Source organism: Hevea brasiliensis, chromosome 12, assembly GCF_030052815.1.
Source record: "Hevea brasiliensis isolate MT/VB/25A 57/8 chromosome 12, ASM3005281v1, whole genome shotgun sequence".
Lineage (NCBI taxonomy): Eukaryota > Viridiplantae > Streptophyta > Magnoliopsida > Malpighiales > Euphorbiaceae > Hevea > Hevea brasiliensis.
This window is the reverse complement of record NC_079504.1, coordinates 21354500-21363896: the sequence shown is the minus strand read 5'-3', so window position 1 is coordinate 21363896 and position 9397 is coordinate 21354500. Positions and strand designations below refer to the sequence as shown.

Here is a 9397-nt window from a genome sequence, read left to right as displayed (position 1 = left end):
ATGTTCCTTAATTATTTCTCATATCACTTGTCATTAGCCCATTATCTTCCTAACATAACTGAGTTTTATGTTGTAACCTTATTTCATAATTTAGTGTTATAATATTTGTATAGGTTTTATTTTAAAAATTAGAAAGAAATTGAAAAGTTATATTAATATGATCATAAATTTAGTAAGACCAATAAATTTTATTTAACATGTACATATTGGTTATTAACAATTAATTATAAAATATAGCCAAAGTGGATAGAAATAAGATGAATTAAAATAATATATATATATATATATATATATATATATATATATATATATATATATATATATATATATATATATGTTATTCAAATTTTTATATTAAGTATTAATAAATTAAAAAGTCACATATTAATAAGATTAATAAACTTTATTTAATTTGCAAATTAATTAGTACTAATGATAAACTTTATTTTTTTATAATTATAATTCATAAATATAGATTTATATTAATTTTTCTACTCTTTTTTTTTTCTAGAATTTGAGTCATTCCAATTAATTTCTTGAAGGCTTTATTTATGAACTATAAAGTAAGGTTATTAAGTATATTTATTAATTATATTTTTTAAATAATTTTATTATAAATTAATTAAAAAAATCACTATTAAAACAAAAGAAAATTTATTTAATATATATATATATATATATACTATCAAGCAAATTTTTATCTGTCAAAGATAGGATTAAATTTGGATAACACTAAAAAGAGATAAGATTAGTGCAAAGACTAGATCCAACAAAACTAAGTAAAGAATTCCCTATATATAGCACGGTATTTACCTAATTTTGAAAACCTATTTTTCACAGAAACAATATTACGTAAAGATAATTAGCTAATATCTTATCGGCTTTGCACATAAACAAAAATAACTAACTACTTTTAATGTTCCAAATGGCTATTGTTTGCAGCAAGACTATAAAAAGCCCCAACTACTGCTATTTTTCACTTGATGAAAGCTATTTGGAAATAAAATAGTTAGAAAGGGAGAAAATCAGTCTGAACGTAATAAAATAGTTTAGAGTGATACATTTTCCAAATAGGAACAGCCCAATCTTATTAAAAAAAAAAATCACATTTTTTAAATTTTTATAATTTATCTTGCAATTATATATTTTTTAAAATTTTAAACTCTCACATTTATTTACTTTTTCCTCTCAAAGTTGATATTTCGAAACAAAAAAGTTGTTATTGGACATGTTTCAAAATTTTAAATGCAGAACTTTATTTTGCGTAATATTTTTTATTTTCCTATACATGATCCAATATTCCAAAAAAAGAATTCGCAAACAAGCAGCCAACTATCGATATTTAAAGAAAAAGCAGAAAACGTAAAGTGTGTAGAACACATTGCCAACGTAGAAGGCCAGTTTGATCACCAAGCCATGAAACTGCAGGCGCCAAGTTGACACCCACATCCGTCAAGGGAGGTACTGCCACCGGCTGCAGAAAACAAAACCAAAGGAGAGAAACTAGGTCTTCTAAAGTAAGTCTGAGGAAATTCCTACCTCCATCGTGAACTCACATACGATATGAATGATGAAAATTTTCAATTCATTATGCTTTAAATTAGTGCATTATTTTCCCCATTTGAATATAAGAGTTCACTAAGTTCACATAAACTCGTTGAATTGACATGCGCTGATAAGTTCTTCCATATCATAGTGTTTCTGTGACTTATCTGTACTGATCTCCGAGATAAGAAGGTCTAGCTCTTTCTGATCAATCACGTCGAAACACCCAAAGTGGCGATGTCTAAATACCTTCAATTTCAACACACTGGATTTTAACCAAGAAAAAGGTCCCATGTTTTCCTCATCGTACCACATAGGACCCTCAGTTTTGGACCATGCCTCAACATGTCGATTGATGAAAGAACATTGACAGAATCTTTCCTCTTGAGCATAAAGCATTCGAACCCCGCAACTGATAACATTAGAACAAACTAAACGATAACCGTTCATATCTTCAGGGTGGAATTCCACGAGAAGCTTACTGTATTTGCCAAACCAATCATCTCTTGTAACATCCACAAAGGGATCATACCCAAAGAATGTATGAGCTGTTCCACAATCCTCTCCCTCCCAATAATTCCTACCATAGCAACCACCAAAATAGCAGTAGAGATCGTTGCAGTCACCATGATCATTTCTGAAATGGTATCTGCATTTAACTTGGAAACCAAGGTCGTTTGTGCTCTGGTTGTTAAAAGCAATAACAGCACACAGGGCAAAACCTAAGAACTCACTGTTAGCCCAATGTGAAGGCAGCTGGATTGTCATGGACAATCCCCAACTTTGATGGCTGAACCACTTTGGAATACTACTTCCAGGGAAGCAAAAACCAGATTCCCCTGCTCGCACAGAAGGCATCTGCACCACAAAAATCATGATTTTTAACATGGGAGATGGTCGGTTAAAATAAATAAACATTAGAAGAAGGGGGGGGGGGGGGGGCGGTGGGGGGTTTGGGGGGTGAGGGGAGGGAGGAGAGAGAGACCTGATTGTGCAATCTTTTTGAATAAAGCTGAAATTTTGTTAGTGCATATGTCATGATGTTGTGCTTTCCAACTGCATGCAAGTTTCCGCAATTAGTGAAAAGGAATTCAAAAATGTTTCCCTCGACTATAGTCGAATCAATTATTGACACAGATTGGAGTGAGAAACAGTTATCTGCATCTAATTTTGTCAACTGGGGTGGAAGTGCTGTTATTGAACGTAGCAACTTGCAATCCCTCAAACCGAGGTATTGCAGCTCTGTGAGCATTGTGATGCTACAAGGTAGGTGACAAAAAGAGTTTCCACTCAGATCTAATACTTCTAGTGAGAACAAGTAGCCGATGCAGTCAGGGATGTAGACCATCCCACAACCAGTTAGATATAGCTTCCTCAGGTATTGTAAATGTGAACCTGAACTGTCTATAATTGACATCAGTTCTGCCAATCCTTGAATTCTTTTGCAGTTTCTCAATTCCAAGCTAGAAAGCCCCTTTAAATTTTCAATTGGGGAGGGTAAATTCATCATGGCTGTTCCATCTAAATAAAGGCATCTTAATGATCCCATTGCCTCCAAAATTTCCGGAAAACATTCAAATATGGAGCAGCCTGAGAGAATAAGCTTTTGCAAAGATTTCAACTTACAAATGCAACTTGGAAGAATACGAAACTTTTTGCAATTTTGCATGCTCAATTCAACGAGTTCAGAGCAATACTCGATTGATGATGGAATTTCCTCTATTGCTGTCCCACATAAGAACAACTTCTTTATGCTTTTTGAAACCTCTGGAAACTTGTTTATACTTGAGCAGCCAGAGACAATAAGCTTTTCAAGTGATGCCAACTTAGAAATGGTACAAGGAATATTCTTAAGCCTTTTACAGTTCTTCAGATCCAAACAAGAGAGTTTGGAGAGCTCACCAATTGTCGAGGGGAGTTCTTCTATTCCAGTTTCACTTAAGTACAAGAATTGGATATTAGTTGAAATGTCCGGAAACTTGGTGATAGATGAGCAGCCAGAAAAATTGGTAGTCCGAAGGAATTTCAACAAATGCAAGCTCTCTGGAAGATCCCACATTTGTTTACAATCCTTCATATTTAGTGCAACGAGTCCACTGAGATGCCCAATTGATTTGGGAAGGTGTACTATTGCAGTCCCATTTAAATTTAAATACGTTATATTCTCTGAAATCTCTGGACACTCCCTAAGATTTGTGCAGCCGGAAAGGTTAAGAGTCTTAAGTGATCTCAATTTAATGCCACTAGGGAGGCTCACAACACTTGTGCAGCATCTCATACTCAAAAATGTAAGTTTGTCTAGAAACCGAATAGAAGAGGGGACTTCCACCAAGCTAGTGCAGTAATCCAAATTCACTCTTTCAAGATTCTTGGCTTGTGAGAGGTCTGGAAATGTGGTCAAGTGCTCAGAATTACTAAGGCTGATCTCTTCCAAACTCGCAAGATTCTACAAAAAACCATATGATTAAGTACAACAAATTAGCACACACTCACCCTACAATGCATTTTTGACAAGAAGTAGGGAAAGAAAGGGGATTGAGATAAATAATACAGAATACCTGCACTCCTTCCCATAGTTTTTTAACGCAGCTGTTAGGCAAGTTAAGTTGAACAAGATTCTCTGCTTGAAAATTGGGCGTCAGAGAGCTCAGAGGATATCTATCCCAATGAAGATACCTCAACTCATCAGAAAGAAACTCAAGGCCATCAGGCAGATGCACTTTACACCTATTTCCAACTATAGAATTATGGATTTTGAGTAGTCTAAGATTATACATCCTCATGAAGGCTTTGGAACTCAAGTACATTTCTCCGATTTTAGCTGTGTCTAAGAATATTCCCTCAACTTTTTCAGATCCCTGAACATCACAACAAAGAAAAAATAAAGCATAAGTTACACAAATATGCAAAGATGAAGGGGAAAAATATATATATACATATGTATGTATATACATATGTATATATATCATGCATATGGCTCTCACCAGATTTTTGGTCAACACTTGACAAACATCAGTAGGACTCCACAATCTACTGCGCTTGCCCAACTCTTTAACAGATTCTTGGCGAACAATTTCATGAGCCAATTCTTGCAGCAAGTTATGCATCTCCAACTTGTTTCCTAGGATGGTAATAAGGCATTTATCAACAAGAACACTAATTCCAATGCCTGCTGAGAAACCACAACCATTTAGTATTCTCTTTAAGAAGTCAATTTGTTGCCCCTTGAAAAACATGCAATATCAAGAAATATATTTTTCTTCACATCTAGCGCATCAAAACTTATTCTCAACATATGAAAAATTTTAGGCTGAGGAATTCTTCCAAGTTTATCCAATGCGCTTTCCCAATCTTCTCTCCTTCTGTCAAACAGGAAGGAACCCAAAACTTTAAGTGCCAAGGGGTTTCCTTGAGCATAGTTCACCACCTTATTTGATAGCTCCAATCTATCAGAAGTGGGATAATTTTTCTTAAAAGCATTCAAACTGAACAATTGAAGAGCTTCATCATTATCTAATCCCTCAACTTCATATGTTTTATCAACTCTATTCTCGAGAACATGCCTATCTCTAGATGTCACAATAACTCTACTTCCCAAAGCAAAATCACATCTTCCAATTAGGACTTCTAGCTGATCCACATCATTCAAATCATCAAGGACAAGCAATACCCTTTTGTTGCGGATCCTGTCCTTAATGAAAATAGATTCTACATTGAGAGTGATAGTACGTAAATTTTCCTCCTCTAACAATTCAGAAAGAAGCTTTTCTCTTAAACGACCTAGCCCCTCAAATTGTTTTGATTCTTCCCTTATATTCTCAAGAAAAATGCAAGCATCAAATTGATTTGAGAGAGTGTTGAAAATAGCTCTAGCAATAGTTGTTTTACCTATGCCAGCCATACCCCAAATTCCTACAATACGAACACTTGTCAACCCAATGCATAACAAATTTTTAATCAGTCTAATGTGTGAGTCTATTCCAATCAGACCCTTTGAATCTCCTGAGGATGCATGATTCAATTTCCCCAAAATATGTTCCACAACTTCTTTCACAAGTTTAGCCTCAGACCTAACAAAATTAAAAGAGCTGAGACAAAAAGTATAATAAAGAGAAAAAAAAAATTAATGAAAGGTTTATTCTAAACACACAATTTTACAACAAGAGAATTAACTACATCAAAAGTCCTTATATTGTACACTTATAATCAATAAAGTCCAGATCCTTTTTTTTTTTCCTTTCATCAAGTCCTGAAACCTTGTTAAATTAACACCATTAGTTCTATCCATTAATTAGGTATTGCCGCGTATAAGTCAAATTGCAATTATTTTCTTCCTTTTTTCCCCACATCAGCCTTCTACACAGCAAAAAAATATGAAAAAGGAAAAACATTTATAAGCATATAACAAAATTTTCCTTCATTTGTTTAATCACTCAACAGAAATTTAAAGAGTGAGAAAAGACATACATTTTTTTTTTTTTTGTCTAGGTTCCTCATTTGTTTTCTGAAATAAAACACTATTTTTGTTGAGTATAAAGATTTTTTTAGGGGGAAAAATTGTTGTCATTCAATATCCAAAAGACAGTATTGAACATAATTTCTCAATGGTTTAGGAATCATCATCCATGTTTAAAACAAATTTGGAATGTTACAACATATTTTCTTTAACAAAAGTTGATGGTTTTGTTTCAAAATAAACTGAATAAGTACATTTCTAGTCCTCTTTTTCAAATACTTCCATTTTTGAAATCAAACATTTTAGATCTTGAATTATGGAATATTAAACATTTTGGTTTCTTAATGAATTAACAAACAAAGTCAAAAGAGAATATATTCTTTTGGTGAAGGAAAGCCATTCTGGTCCACAGAAGGAAATGGATGGCCAGATTTTACACAGATGAAATCTCGGCCACTAAATTTGAATTTAATGGTTGAGATGGGATAAACGTAATAAGTCACATTTATGTAAACCTGACAACACACACAAGCATGGCACTTGTTTGCTAGCTCAACTCAAGTGGATTTCATGAATTATGACCCACGATTTTACTAACAAAAAAGCTATTTTTGAGTCCATTTGGTGCCCATTCTGTTTTTTGCTTTAAAGGTGAAAAACATGTTATTACAACCATTTGAAAACTAGAAAAGTGGATTTTACTTGTTTTATCTACTTGTTTTCCAACAATTTTTCAGTATCAAGCAAAAAAAACAAAAAATAGACAAAATAATTGATACCAAATAGGGTCTTAGATGTATGTATTTTGCTTTCTATTGTAAAATTAATTGTCAATTACATTTACATTTGCATAAAAATACCACAAAGTTTATTTTATAATATTCCTTTATATTTATGAAACCTTAAAAATGAAAATAAAAAACATATAAAGGAATTGACACATACCTTATCACACGGGAATCCCATCCTGATATACTGGCAACTTTCATCAAGTCAGCCCTCCAATGGGGCATCCTTTCCATTTTCTCCTTAAAGTTCTTTTCAAGCTCAATAAATGCATCTCCAAAGCTGCCACTTAGTCCTTCAACATCAGATGGATCTACATGGTAAAAGATTGGTAAAACCGTCTGACCATAAATTTCCTTGCATTCAAGTATCTTCGCCATTTCATCCAAGCACCATGAAGAAGATGCATAATTTTTGGAGAAAACGATTACAGAAATCATTGATTCTTCAATTGTTCTCAAAAGGCCTGGTGTTATTTCTTCCCCTCTTTCAAGGTCATTGTCTATGAAGGTCTTGATTTTTTTGCGACATAAAGCATCATAGAGATGGCTAGTAAAATTATCACGGGTATCCTCTCCTCTAAAGCTAAGGAACACATCATACTTTTGTTTTCGAGCCATGGAGGAAGATGCCATAATGGACTGTTACAATATACTGGTGACCAAAAAATCACTTCAAGTTGGAATTCAGCAAAGGCTCCCTCGTCTCCTGGGATACTAAAATAAAGAAATCAACATTAATAACCAGTGAACCAAAAGACAAAGAAAGGAACACAGAAAGAGAGAATAGAAATATGGTCTTGGCGGATCAAATTGGAGCTATTTTATTCAATCCACAATTTATGGAACGAGATTAGCCCATCCAATACAATGCATAGTGGTAACAAAAAAACATCTAAACCAATTGATGTAAATGCAAAAATTCTTAGACACCAATTATATACATAGTAAATTCCCTCAAAAGAATTTGAATCTTCCAACTCTATCAAGAAAGTGTTCCAATATATATATATATATATATATAGTCATTGTTTTTAAAGCAATTGCATGTAAATACAATCATATATATATAAAAAAAAAAAAAAGAAAAGAAAGATTAAGAGCCAAAAAAATAGAAATATATATTGCTTGCAGTTTGGATCAGTTTATGGTTTTAAATAAGAAAAATTCAATTCAATCTGCAAAAATGCAGTTTGATAAAAAAAAAATTCCAACCCAATCCATCAACACTTATATAATTGCTGTTTAACTATGGATTAACTTGGTTTGAATCAAATTATGCGGTTTAGGCGATTTTTTAACACCCCTAAATATGAGAAAGAATCCCATAGATGACAAGGAATCAACCACTTCCGAACCAGCAAATTCACCTTATGTTTTCCTTTAACATCATTAAACATCTAAATTTGTTTAGTATGATTAAAATAATATTTTTCGTGCCCAATTATTGTTTGAAACTTTTCTTTCTTTTTTTTCTTAAACTGAAACTTTATATTCCCTTCTACTAAATTCTACAGAGTCTTAACAATTTTCTAATCTGAAACACGATTGATTAAACCCAACTACCCAACTTCACATCCCTTCCCAAAAAGAATTCCAAGCTCAAACTAAAGTTGAAGTTCAAATCAAAGCCATCAAATGAGAAAGAGAGGAACCCAATATGCATATCGATCAAAAAATGCATAAAGCAAAGAATTAAAATGAATACCTTGATGATTAGAAGCTTGATTTACAGTGAAAAGATCATAAAGGCAACATTTTTTTTTTTTTTTGCTTCGATCAGGTAATAGCGCAAACAAGAAAGAGAGAAAGATAATTCGTCAATCCAATTTGGGTAGTGACTGTCTCTAACTCCGAGAAAGTACTTCCAACCTTCCATCAGCGGAAGAAGGCATTGGGTGCCTCTCACTATCGAACAAAGACTTTGGGAGCAACCTCACAATATTAAACCGAGTAAACGGTCAGCATTATATTATTTTATTTTATTTTATTTTATTTTTGTTAATTACCATTTAGTACTGAGTCGGTATTTATATTTTTAAAATTTAATTTAAACTTAAGTAATATAAGATTTTTTTATGAATTTTAATAATTAATTTTTAAATTATTTATATTAATATAATATTTATTAAATTAAAAAATTATATTTTTATTAATTAATGGTTTCAAGTAAATAACTTTTAAAATGATATATACAATTTTAATTATTATAATCATGAGTAGATGAAAAATAAATTTATACTTTTCTCAATAAAAATTAAATTAATTAAAAATATATAATTTTAATATAATAAATATTTTATCAGTAAAAAAAATTAAAAAATAACTACTAAATATCACAGAAAATTTTTTATTGAAAATTAAAACTTTTATATTACAAATTAAATTTTAAATATCTCATTACTATATATCCTTAAATTGAGTACCATTTATTTAATTTTTTTAATATATTTTTTTGTATTAATAATAAAAATTAAATAAAATAATAAAAAAATTAAATTAACAAAATTAAAACCTATATTTTCCTAACCTGATCATCATCCCTTTAATTCTCCTTTCCTCGTCCACAATCCATAATTTCATAATTTTCTCTCACTCAAAAATCTGGGAA

The 9397-nt window shown here is 31.8% G+C and overlaps 1 pseudogene; it reads right to left on the bottom strand.

Moving 5' to 3' along the window:
• Positions 1–1231: 1231 nt before the first annotated feature.
• Positions 1232–8725, bottom strand: LOC131171355 (disease resistance protein RPV1-like; annotated as a pseudogene).
• Positions 8726–9397: the final 672 nt, after the last annotated feature.